We start from the raw sequence: 12931 nt of genomic DNA, 5'->3' as shown, positions 1-12931 counted from the left end.
ATGCATCAGGTGTTTTGCTGGTGGAATAGGTATCAAGTGTAAAGTCAGGCAAGCTGCAAATGTGTTCAGGCACTGGGCTGAGATTGTCAGTGCTGATCAGAATTTCTAAGTGTACTCAGAAGGCCTTGTCAAAGACATCTCCATGCTTCCAGTGTCCTGCAGGTCTTAGGCATTGACAGCACAGATCTCCTGTGTGGGCTGGCTTTCACTGCAAGATCTAAGTGGCTTCTCCTTTCTCTGCTTCTGTTTTGTTTCTAGGACTTTTGGAGATGTTTTCAAAGCACTCAACACTGCCACAGGAGGAGAGGTAAATGTGAACAGCCCCTGCAGACTCTGCTGCACTCGAGGGCTTTCCCCTCTGGTGTGAGCTGTGGCTGGAGCTTTGGGCAGAGCTGTGCTGAAAAGGCACAGGAAGCACAGACCGGTGCCAGCCCACAAAACACATTTGGGACTTTGTCCTCCTCAGCTGCCGGAAGGAAGGCACGGAGGGCAGCGGTTCCTTTCAGAGAAGGACGCGCTCACTCGCTCTCCATTGCTAAAACAAAGGTGGTGCCTTCGAGCACCTCACTGTTCTTTGGGGCTACAGCTTCAGAGTCCTGAGTTCTCATTTCTGGCTGTCAGCAAATCCATCTGAAAGTTACTAGTAGTTCATTAGCCACTGCAGTTCTGCACTTGGGAACTGCACATAGGGAGAGATCTGCAAGGCGTCCCTGAAAGCCCTAAGCCCTGCCCATAGCCCAGGATGTATCCACAGAGTATTAAGGCAAGGATTACTTCTCCTGAATCCCAAATGACGCAGCAGAGAGTGTGGTCAGAGGTTTGTGGGTGATAACTGAGACACCGCTGTTACCAAGTGGTCAAGGCAAAATGTCAAGAGGTCCACGGGTCCTGTAACTGGCTCCCAAGGGAGCAGAGAAATGGGCTGTTGGAATGTCAGTTCCTAATTACTGCAGTGCCTAATCACAAGGCAGTTTGGCACAGCTCAGCTGTGTCATTGCAAAATCACTCGCTCCATGTGCGTTGTGGTCTCGTGCCACCAACCTCTCAAGTTACTGATTTTCAATGTCATTTTAGGTGGCCATCAAGAAAATACAGCTTCAAGGACTGAGGAAGAACAAACTAAAAGTCAATGAACTCATAGTCATGAAGGTGAACAGGAATCCCAACCTGGTCAGCTGTTTAGACAGGTGAGTTGTGCTTTTGTCCTATGAATGTTTGTTCACGTACTGCCAACTGCAAGGTAAGATCCCACTTTGGTCACTGGCAGAAAATAGAGCTGTAATTACTGGCTAATTATTATTGCTCTTTTCATCTCCAGTGGATGGGAAGAGATTGCATTTTGTCTGCATGAGTCTTTGCTGGCACATGGTATTTAAAAATTGTTCAAAAACCCGGATGAGTCATGTCTTACTAAATCAATGATCTCTATATTCACAGCCACCACTTTGTTTTGGAGCTTGATTTTATTCAAGTGTCTTCTTACATCCAGGTAAACTAACACGGATTTCCCTTGGATTGTTGCCACTGTTTTCCATTGCTATGCATGCCAGGAGGACTAGGTGCTTTTTTCCAGAAACACCATGCGTGACAGGCTTTTTATCTGGGCTGTTACTAAACTGCACATTTTGCTTGCTGCCCATTTAAGACATCTCTTTTTTCGCAGCTGTACCTTTCTCCTTGAGACTGCACAGATGGCAAACAATGCACAGCCAAGAGGGAATGTCTATTCCTTTATTTTTTTTTTGTCTCAAAGGGATCTGAAAAGAAGAGTGGATCCATCTTTTCCAAATAGCAACCTAGCCATGTACATTCATCTCCATGCCCTTGTGTCCTTCTTTCAGCTACCTTGTGGGTGAGGAACTGTCCCTGGTTATGGAGTACATGGATGGAGGCACTCTGAGCGATGTCATCAGCCAGACCTACCTGTCGGAAGATGAGATGGCAGCCATCAGTCGGGAGGTCAGCAATCCCATCTGTGTTTCCAAGGGCTTGGGCAGCATTGTCTGGGAAACAGGGCCTCAGAGCTGGAGTGATTTCCTGTGCCCAGCTTTGTTTCTGTGTTGCTGGTATGCTATGGGCAAGTAAAAGCATCTCAAGTGAAAGGCCTGCCAGTGCCCCTGCACTCTCTGTACTCAGTGCCAGTACTCTTATCTCCTGCTGTTGTATTCTCGCTCTGTCTCTTGTATTTGTATTTGCTGTTCTCCACCTTGCCTCTCTAAATGTTTGCCTGGAGTTTGTCTTCACTGCATTCCTTGCCTGTGAAAGCAAAGGTGCTGGTGGCAGGATTTGGAATGATCAGCAAAGAAAAAAGACTCATTTCTCACAGTCCTCAGCTGAAAAGGATAGTAGTGCAGCCAAAATGCTCTTTGCTTCAGGAAGGTGACTGGTGTGATACATCCAAGCCTGTGCTGAGGCCAGCAAGAAAATCTTTGTCATGCAACCTCCCACCCAAAAGTGATCCGCTTCACACCAAAGGGAGGGACTTTTCCTTTCCAAACCCCTCCTTTGTCCTCTGCATGGAAAAAGCACGTCCACTGCAGCAGGAGTCATCCTGGCTGGTTGGCAGGGGACAGCCTACAACAGCAGGTGCTGTTGCTCTTTCAAAAGCTGACGTGCCTTTCCTCAGAAAGGTCCTGCTCTGCAAGTGTTGGAGCAGCAAGCTCTTCCTCTCAGTGGCCATTACTGTTCTGCCATTACTCCCCATTCCCCTGGAGAGGGAACCTTTTAGGTTCTTTGTTTTCTTTCTTGTGGGATGAAATCACATCACTCATTTTTGACCTCCTGTTTCTGTTTTCTCTCTCAGTGCCTGCAAGGACTGGATTTTCTTCATTCAAACCACATCATCCACCAAGATGTGAAGAGCAGAAACATCCTTCTCAGAACTGACGGTTCTGTCAAGCTGTGTCAGTATATTCTTGGTCAGGTGCAGCGTTCCAGGCTGTGGGTGTGGGGCTGCTTGGAGTGACTGCCAGCTCCCCAAAAATGGTTCTGGTGGCAGTGCAGGGACCCCTGCTGCAACTGAGGGCACAGTTGCAACGTGCACAGAGGTATAAGGAACCACAAGCAGTCAAGAGTGGCCTTGCTCTGTGTGTGTCCCTTCCAGACAGAGGGAGCTGCAATCTAAAGCTTCAGGGGAATGAAGTCCACTGCTGTGAGCAGTGTTAAGAATCTGGGTTTTTTTGGAAGTGGCCAATTCCATACTCCATTGGCTAAAGCCCCAAGGAAATTGAGCGTGGACAGTTCTCCAAGAGATTCAACAGCACATTCTTAGTCTGAGAGTGGGGAATTTTTTGCTTGGTTTCCTAATTGGAGCTGGCTTTCATGGTTGGTTGTTTTCTCCACAGCTGACTTTGGCCTCTTTGCTCAGCTCAGCCCTGAGCAGGGCAGACGGAGCTCCGTGGGCGGCGCTGCTGGGTGGCTGGCGCCTGAAGTGGTGACAGGTCAACCATGTGGCCCCAAAGTGGACATATGGTCTTTGGGAATCGTGGGCATCGAAATGGTGGAACGAGAAGTTCCTTCCTGGAATGCAACTCCTGTCTTGGTAAGGTGCAAATACTCACTGATCCCACTGTCTTTCTCACCTGTCCCATGCTCTGTGTGCCATTGGACAAAATCCCATTGCCATCTGCTGGCACCACTTCCACCAAGGTGTCATTCTAAAAATGCCCCAGCAACACATCAGCATCTGCTGTAGCTTTGGTTGTATCAGAAAGGGAAGGGGCAGTTCAGAAACCTAACCAGTTCAGAAACCTGCCAGTTTGGCCTCCAGCCACGCCTGACATTTCCCACTTGTTTTTTGAACAATGTTGGAACTCTGTTTCTGAGGGACAAGAATTTTTCAGTGGAGAGAGTAGACATCTGATAAACATCCTGAGCAATGCAGGTTAGACCTTCCCAGTTTCAATTTTATAGAAAACATAACAAAAAAAGGAAAAATAAAAGTAAGCAAAAAAGAAAAAGATAAAAAAACCTACTACCTAAGCAATGCTCAAGCAGTTCTCCTTGCTTTTTCATTTTTAAATACAGCTCTTCCCTTCCATTCTGTAGCATCTTTTCCAAATCCTGTGGATCTTTGAAACTCTCAGGCTTTCAAGTCTTCTGTACATTGTTCAGTCATGGATGCGGGTGGCCTGGAGAAGTTTAGGATGTGTTTTTCTCCGACTGCAGTTAGAATTGTTTGCCAAACCCTTGGCTGTTTCTTGGTACTTTAACAAGTTGATGAGCTTGCAGGCAGGTGCCTGGGCAGGGATCCAACATGGGCAGTTGACACCGGTGCTGTGTTTCTTTACCACAGGAGCAGGGCCATCCCTGGCCTGCACAGTTCTAATGACAGGGAGGGCTCCAGCTCCCCACCATGGCCAGTGGCTGAGCTCAGCTAAGAGTCAGGATAAAACCCTCTTTGTCACCTCTGGTGATGTGGGAAAAGGACAGAAAGCCCCATAAATTATTTGTACACAAGGGGAGTGCATTGCCATTTCCAGCTTTGAAATTCTCCTTTGGCTTAAAGAGGATAATAGCAAAGTCTCTTTGGTCACCATCTATTTCAGTGCCACGAGCACAGTTATCATGACAGTGGTGGGCATTTTTATGGAGACTCCAAGGCCTCTTGCCATTGTTATTTTTGTCTATTTGAGATGGATTCTGCAAGTTGAGGTTTGAATACTTCCAAGTTGGTGTCTTATGTTTCTAAATACCATCTTGTAAAAGCAGAATGAGCTCTCTCTCCCTCTGACTTGTCAGTGCGTTAGAGCTTGGTTCCACATGAACCGCACTGGATAATGATCAGCCGATGTCTTGCTAATCTACACTGTAACTCCTTGGCCTGAGGAGTATCAGAAAGATCTGCTGAGCTCCATGGACACTGTCAGCTGCATGGAAGTGAGCATCCTTGGCCTTGCTGAAGAAACTGGAGCTCAGCTTAGGTTAGATGCTCTTGAGCAGGAGAAAGGCTGGAATCCTCAGGAGTTTCCAGAGGCCTGCGTGCCCAGAGGGACTGAGTTCTGGGGAGCAGCTGGATGTTTCTGCACATCATGGAAAGGGATTGCCAGACAGCTCAAGCCTCGCCCCAGGCAAACACTCCCCAGCTCTTCTCAGGCAACATTTGCTTTGGGTTTCAAGTTGTTCCCACTTGTCTGTCTGTGAAGATGCCCCTAAAACCACAAGGCAAGCCTCTCAGAACTGGTGTTACATTTCCAGAAATGAAGAAAGGAAGCCCAAACACAAGAAAGTTACTAAAGCACTGATTTTTAGAGAGGAACTTAACCCCCTGTGCAGTTTCTTCTCACTGGGAAACGTGCCTGAAACCTGGGCATGAGGGTGTAAAGGCCACAGAGTCTCTTCTGCTTCTTGTGCAGTGCTACTGAAACACTCAGTGACCATGTTTCTCTCCTAGCCCAAGCCACATTCTGGCTGTCACCAAGCCAGAGCCTGGTGATGTGGAGAGCCTGCCAAAACCTCCCATTTGTTTCCTGGCACTTTCTGCGATGGGCCTACCATTCATGCATTGACTTGGGTAGCCAAATGAGTAGAGGGTGACCATAAGGATGGAACCTCTCCTTCTGATTTGACTATGAAAAGTTTTTCTTTTCCATATAAGGAAAGCAGAAATTTTCAGACTGCTGAGAAACAGAGCTGCAGGTGGCTCCTGTGTGTCCCAGCAGGCGTTTTCATCCCAGTACATTTGTGCATGCATCTTAATGTGTCTGTGTTGAAGATGAGATTCCCAATGTTTGTTTCCTTACCTGAGGAATACCTGGTGGATTTCCTTTCTTTCCCTCCAATTCCCATTCTTTTCAAGAACAAAGCAAAAAGCTTGATTCGTTTTGTTTTATGGCAGCTGTGCTTAAGGGACCAAGAAGCACTGCAGAGATACTTTTCATATCCTAACCCTTGGATACAGTAGAGTCAGTATAGCAAAGTCCTTCTTCCAAAAAGCCCCTCAAGCTGATATGAATCCTCAGGGAAGGAATGTGCTTGTGCTGATGTAGTTCCCACTAACTAGGTCAGGCAATGAAATCAGCTGCCAAGGCAAAATCTGCAGGACAGTGGGAAAGCTGTGGCTGCATCAGGGTTTGGGTTTTTGGTTGGTAAAGGAAAGTCATCTCTGGGTCTTTGCCAGGGCAGAAAGTGCCACTGCAGAGTGGAGCTTAATCAATGGGATCTGGGAGAGCAGTGACAGATGGGAAAGAAGCAGGTGGAGCCTGGTGTCTCCTTTTTCCCCAGCCTCAACTCCTGATAGCCACAGGAGGAAAACAAAAGCTGCAGCAGCCCAACTTATTTTCATCCTGCCTGCATGACTTCCTGAGCTGCTGCCTGCAGAGAGACGAGGCGCGGCGCTGGTCTGCCAAGGAGCTGCTGCAGGTAAAATGTGAAGGGGCTGCAGGTGAAACAGGCTCTGAGGGATGGGCTCCTCCTCCACTCAAGTCCAAGGCAGCAGATGAGCTCCCTTCCTCCTCACCTCCATTCTTGGTGCTCTTCAAATGAAAACAGTGAGGAATCCTAGACTGGGCTGGGTGGCAGGGCCCTGTAAAGGTCCTGTGGTGCAAGTGTCCTTCAATGAGCAGGGACATCTTTAAAGAGATCAGGTTCCTCAGAGCCCTTTGCCACTGGAGCAGGAATGGTTGGAGGGATGGGGCACCTACAAGCTCTTGGGGCAAGCTGTGCCAGGGTTCCACCATGCTCCAAGAAAATAAGTTCTTCCTTAGACCTACTCTGATTAGATACCCTTTGTGTTTAATAATATTTGTCCATATCCTATTGTAACTGGCCCTGTTAAAAAAGATGTCCCCCGCTTTCTTCAAAGCAACTCTGAAATCTTGGACAGTGGCAATAAAGTCTCCCTGGGGCCTGTTCTTCACAAAACTGAATAACTCCAGCGCCCTCTGCATTTCCTGAGAGGAGAGGCGCTCTGTCCTCTGACTGTTTCTGTCGCCTTCTTTTGTAATTTGGTGGAGGGCTCAGTTTTCTCTAATCGCAAAAGAATTGAAGTAGAGCAATGCAGGGTACAGAGACATGAAATGGTGGTGGAGGAATCCAAGGAAGCCAGTCCCAGCTGAGCAGTCAGAGATTTGGCTGTGGGCAGGAGGGGCTGTGGGGGCTCACTCTGAGGGGCCCTGGTTTGTGGTCCCCAGCCCACCCTTAGAGGTTTCTGCCACGCAAACAGGGACAGCTGGGAGGGACTTGTCCCAGCCCCATCTGCTGCCTAGCACGCTCAAGCAGATGGGAACTGTGCCAGGGTTCCTGCCAGGTTGTGTGGCAGAGAGGGAACTGCAGGGCCCAGTGCCACTGGGCTGGCCCTGATGGGAAGGAAGGAGCCATCCAGCACACAAGGGGCAGGGCATGGAAAGGTAGACACTGCTTTCTGTCCCTGTGGGAATCAGCACAGTGCCTGTCTTTCAAAGGCAGGGGCCCATATGAGCCATTGGAGTTTCCTGAAAGGAAGAAAACCCAGGGACAGGAAGCACCATTTCTAGAGCACTGGCGGGGCAAAAATCCCAACAAGATAAAGAAACCTGAATAAATGGATGAGTGGGATTCTGGGCCAGGTTTGCCTGTGATGGCAGGGTCCTGCACATGACTGCTGGGGAGCAGATGGTCCCACTGCTCCTCTTTCTGGGTCTTTTTATGACCCAGAGTAATCCTGATTGAGCCTGTGAAGCACTGAGCTTGGAAAGTAATGGCTCACTGTTCACTGTTCTTTGTCTTTTTGTTGTTTGGTTTGTTGTTTGTTTTTGGTTTATTTGTTTTGTTTTGGTTTTGGGTTTTTTGTTTGTGTTTTGTTTTCTTTTTTGTTTTTGTTTTTGTATTCGTTTTTTGGGTTTTTTTGTGAACAGCATCCATTTGTAACATCAGCCGAGGCTGCATCCACCCTGGCACCACTCATCATCTCAGTGAAGAGGAGGATGGAGAAGCAAACAGTGCTATAATCACATCAGGACCATTTTCTCCATAGCCATCTTAGAGAGTAGGATTGTAGAGTAGGAGTGTAGAGCAGGATTTAGAGTAGGATTTAGAGTAGGACTATGTGGAGAAAAGAAAAAAGACTCTGCACAATCCACTGTGAATCAAGGAGAAGCCATTTATTGTGCTTCTAAACATAGTTTATAATTAGTTCCTATCCTATAGCTTTCTGTAGTCATGCATTGTTTGGTTGCATCTTTTTCTTAATCCAATTGGTAGATGCTGTAAGGGTCATTTTATTTGTGTTGCTACCCCTTTGTCTGTCAGCAACTCTTCTGCTTCTTCTTTCTGCTCACAACACCACCTTTTTATCCACAACGTTGAATGCAGCTTTATTAAAAACCTGACTTAGTCCTAGAAGGTTAGTTAGTTTAGTTAGCTCCAGAAGGTTAGGCTGGTTCATTTAGTGCCTGTCCATTTTTCTGTAAATACCACCCTAGAGGATTATAGAGTAGGATTGTAAATAAATAAAGTTTCTGAAACTTTAACTCATCTGGAAGAATCCTTTCTTTCTCACCCTGTGAACAAGCTGAGCATTTCCTTCTGAGTTGTCAGCTGTCTCTTAAAGGTGGAATGGCTTCTTTGGTGTTGTGAAAAGTACATATTGCAGGACAGGTTCTTCACAGATAATAAAATTTATATATGTATATATATATAAATAATATACTGTATGTGTTATGTTGTCTTAGTTAGTAGTACTGTATTTTTTTAAGTACTGTGTTATGTTGCGGTGCAATGTCATGGTTTGCCTCAGATACCCCAGGTTCCTCCCTGATAATTCCCTGCCAGGTGTGTCAATCATCCCTCCTTTCCACACCCTGACCCCTGCTGAGCACTGTCTGTCAATCCTGGCATTCCAGAAGGGCGGCGAGTGATTGGCAGAATTCCAAAGATGCCCTCCCCTCCTGGAAGGACATTGGGCCATCCAGGTATCCTCTGTCCCTTGACACTTCCCCGCCCCATACCTGGTTGGTGATCCCCGTGTTCCTTCCCTGCCCCTCTGCCCCGGGTAAAAGGGTGAGCAAACCATGCAGCTGGGAGTTCTCCTGGAGCCCTTGCTGGATTCAGAGGCCTGTGGGCCAGGAATAAAGCTCTGGATAGAAACCCTCCATCAGAACCAACTCCTTTCCTTCACCTCGTCTTAAAGCATCTCCACCAAAGGTAAACCTGAGCTCCTGAATGCCTGGACTTGCCTCCAAGCGCCCAGCTGCAGCATCCAGCTGGCCAAAAGTGTCTCTGGGGTAAAATTCCACAGTTGCCGCTATTTGGTCAAGCAGCAAAGGCCAGACAAGCTCATGTATATCCCGTCCAGCTATATTGATAATTATTTCAGTGGTAAATATAGTTTTAGGTCATAAGATTATGTAAAACAGAAACTATGTAATGTAAGATACTTTTTTAACTAGCTCAAGAAAGGGATGGGGTAATCAAGAAATTCTTTGCCCAGAGATGACAGCAACAGGACACCAAAAGCCCCAAGGGAAGAATTCTTGCATCCTTATTGGAAAAGACCAACTTTCTTCCACCTCCTTCCCAACTTTGACGAGCCAACAGGATTAAGGGGGAGAACTTGACCATAAGCAGAGAACAACCTTTGTTTGAAAAGAATTTATGCCTCATGTATGAGATATATGAATATGCAACAGGCTATTGCTTTTAAGGGCTAATCCTTTGTTAACGTGTGTGCTTTCGGGGCATAATTGCCCAGGAGGCACCAGGACTGTCCGTATGTCTTTGTTTTTATTGTCCTTTACTGCTCTAACTCTGATTGTCCAAATTCTTATTATTCTAACTTCTATTACTATCTTAATAACCATTTTATTGCTACTAAACTGTTAAAATTTAAAAAGAAGGGATTGTTTTTTTTCTCAATGTGCTTTGAAAGCTGGGAAGACTCTTCATTCATCATCTCCAGAGTACACTGCCTTTGGCCAGAACACTGGCCCGTTTTGGTACATCTGTGACACTTCTAGTTGAGGCAGAAAGGGCAATGGCATTTGAAGGCAAAACCGAAGGAAGAATAGAGCAGCCCATACAACTTGCGCAGATGCAGGCCTTCAGCTGTGACTGGAGAGCATTGGTGTTCCTGCCACTTGGATTTGTATCCCTAGGTGCAATGTCTTTGGCTGTAGGAGAGCCTTGCTCAAGTGAGAAAGCAGAAAGATCAGAGAGGGTGCTCGGGAAGGTCTCCTGTGGTGCAGAGCTGTCAGCGCCTGTGAGGTGAGAGCAGGCCCGGCCTTGCCCGGGCTGGAGCCCCAGCAGAGCCCCAGCAGAGGCCAGAGCAGCCTGAGCCCCGGCAGAGGCAGGCTCGGAGGAGGCCCTTGGAGCTGCAAGAGGCAGAAGCCGGGCCCTGGGTGCCTCTTCCTGGGAGCGGGCGAATCCTCCGCTCTCAGAGCCCAGGTGGCAGCTGGCTGCTGCCGAGGGGAAGCGCAGCTGTGCTGGGCACAGCCCGGCCTGGAGGCATTGGCCGTCTGCAGTGTGCCCAGGAGCAGGGAAAGGCCAAGGGCAGCCATGGGCTGCTGGGCTGGCTGAGGATCCCTCCTCTTCTGCCGGCTGCCCCGCAACTCCTGGCAAAGGCCAGCAGTGTGTGCAGCACTCTGGGCACCGGGGCAGGGAGCCGGGCTGCTCGGCAGGCTGGAGCACAGGGCAGCTCCTTCAGGCCCGGCACTTGTGCCAGGGAAGCGAGGCCAGCGTGAGGCAGGGACAGCTTGGCAGGGCCCATCTGCAGGAGCCAGCACCTCACGCAGCTCTGGGAGGAAGCGCCTGCAATCCTGCAGGTCTGCACTGAGCCAGAGCAAAGGTGTGAGATGCAGAGTGTTTGGCAGAAATATTCAGGCCCACCAGGCCAGCCTGCTTTGTGCTCTCTGGCGCACAGCAAGCGCTCTGCAATGCAGCTCTGAGCTGCTGGAAGAGAGGCGATTGGGGATGTGCCTGAGGTGAGTCAAAGGGTTAGCTGAAAATGTAATTAGGATAATTGAAAATTGCAGATGGGTCAAGGGGCCATCTTGGAATACAACTGGGATAGTAGAAGATTGCATATTTTAGTTAAGATTTTAAAATGAGGTAAGAAATTAAGTTAGTAATACAGCTAGCAGAAATCATGTGCCTTAGTTAAAGAGTACCAAATATATTAGGAACGTAAAGCTAGAGCTGACAGGGATAGAGGAAGCAATTGTGAAGAAGCAGAGACCATAGAAATACCTTGCCTTAAGAATAATTGAACAGTTAGGAGAGGCAGCAGGACAAAAGGTCGTGCCAACTGGCCATGGGAGAAGAGTTCACCATGAGGAAGACAGCTTTCTTCCTTCCGTACAACCACTCCCTCATTTAGAAAAGCCACCGACCCAGTTAAGGCAGTACAATTGTGCAGCTCTAATAGATATTCAGCTGATAAAAATACGAAGCAGGCAGGTAATAATTATGTATTATGGGTCCTTAGAAACCTAATGTAAAACCTTTTCTGTAGAAACAGAGAGCAGGAGTCTGCAACTCCTTGCACATATCTTTGGAAACTAGTTCACATGTGACCAGGGCTGCAATAAATACCCCTCTTTTTTACTATAATTAGTTGAAGAGTCGTCTGTCCGTGCTTCAAGGGTTATGCTGGAGTAGTGAACTGATTTGGAAGGGAGCAGAAGAGTTTCAGCAGGCAATTTTTGGAAGAGATGGAAGGCTCTTGTGACTGAAGGGAAAGCCATTTGGAATGCAGTAATGATCCCAAAGCACATACAATTGTATCTTTGTGTCTGAATTTAAATCAGAATGATTATAGATAGCTTCATGCAATTTGTCTACAAGTTTATCAAAGTCTTCATTCTTCTTTGGTAAATTTGTCTAAAAGACATAGTGTGTAACTTATCTGGAAGTGCAAGGATAGCATTCTATGCTAGTTGTTGGCTCATCTGTAAGACTTGATCAATGCTCCTAGCCTGGGCAGTGGCAGTAGCCCAGGGCCCCTTGCCAAGTAACTGTTGTGCTGTTAAACCATACAGAGGATCACCCTGCACTCTAGGTCTTGCTGCTTCTTGAGCACACTTTTCCTCCCAGCTTTTATGAAGCATCTCCTGCTGATGGGGTGGCCTTATAAGTCTTTTTAGGGTATGCATATCAGCTGGAAATAATGTGTTAGATGGAAAAATATACTGCAGAAGTGACTGTGAAAGTTGGGATTTTCAACGAAATTGTGAAATTGCAGCTCTCAATTTTTCTAAAATCTTCCAATTGAAAGGTTCTCAAACTCTACTTGCAGCATTAGATATTACAGGAAAAGCTTCTACACCATTGGAGAGAAAAGTCCCTTCTACAATAGCTTCTGGAATAACTTTTTTCTACTGTAGTTTCTGAGCTGCTTCTATTTCAGGGTCACATTCCAACTCTAATTCCACATTCTTTACAGCGTGAGAGGGAGGATTTTGTTTAACCAGCTCAAATGCTGGCTCAGAGACAGAATGGAGGAGTTTTTGCTAGACAATGGCCATATTCAGCCAATGCACAATCCAGCCTGCTTGTAATAATGGACAATGAACAAGTTCACAAAGAATGAATTATGGACATATTCAGAAATGAGCTTGGTATATCCTTGAAAAAGATACAAGAAGAAGAGTCATCAGGACGCAGCAAGTTTGTCAGCAAGCTTGGGAAAGTGAGTCATGGGTAGACCAGACAACCCCAGCAAGATGCGTGAAAAATTAGGTGATCCAATCAGCATTCTATTTTAGATGTGTGAACAGCTAGGATTAACCAATCATGTATTACCTAGAGACACATGGGCAGTAAAGATTTATTATAAATAGAGTCTTTTTAGGAATAATAAATTTAGCTTCACTGGATCATATTGGTTATGTTGTGACGTCCCTGAACCTCCGCACCATGCACTTAAGGGTGTGTTGGTTTTCCCCAGGAAATGTACACATCTGGGGAAGTGCCCTTGGCAGAGAGGGGCTGGATTCCCAAGGAAACTGCTTCCCCAGGA

At 47.0% G+C, this 12931-nt stretch overlaps 1 long non-coding RNA gene across 1 annotated transcript; it reads left to right on the top strand.

Moving 5' to 3' along the window:
* The first annotated feature begins 257 nt into the window (after positions 1–257).
* LOC141727911 (uncharacterized) lies at positions 258–1959 on the top strand. Its single transcript, XR_012578698.1, has 3 exons — positions 258–307; positions 1075–1187; positions 1842–1959. It is a non-coding gene; the product is annotated as an uncharacterized LOC141727911 (long non-coding RNA).
* The last annotated feature ends 10972 nt before the right edge of the window (positions 1960–12931 follow it).

This window comes from Zonotrichia albicollis, unplaced genomic scaffold, assembly GCF_047830755.1.
Source record: "Zonotrichia albicollis isolate bZonAlb1 unplaced genomic scaffold, bZonAlb1.hap1 Scaffold_257, whole genome shotgun sequence".
NCBI classification, from domain to species: Eukaryota; Metazoa; Chordata; class Aves; order Passeriformes; family Passerellidae; genus Zonotrichia; species Zonotrichia albicollis.
Note: the sequence above shows the minus strand (reverse complement) of the source record. Positions and strands in the feature narration are given on the sequence as shown.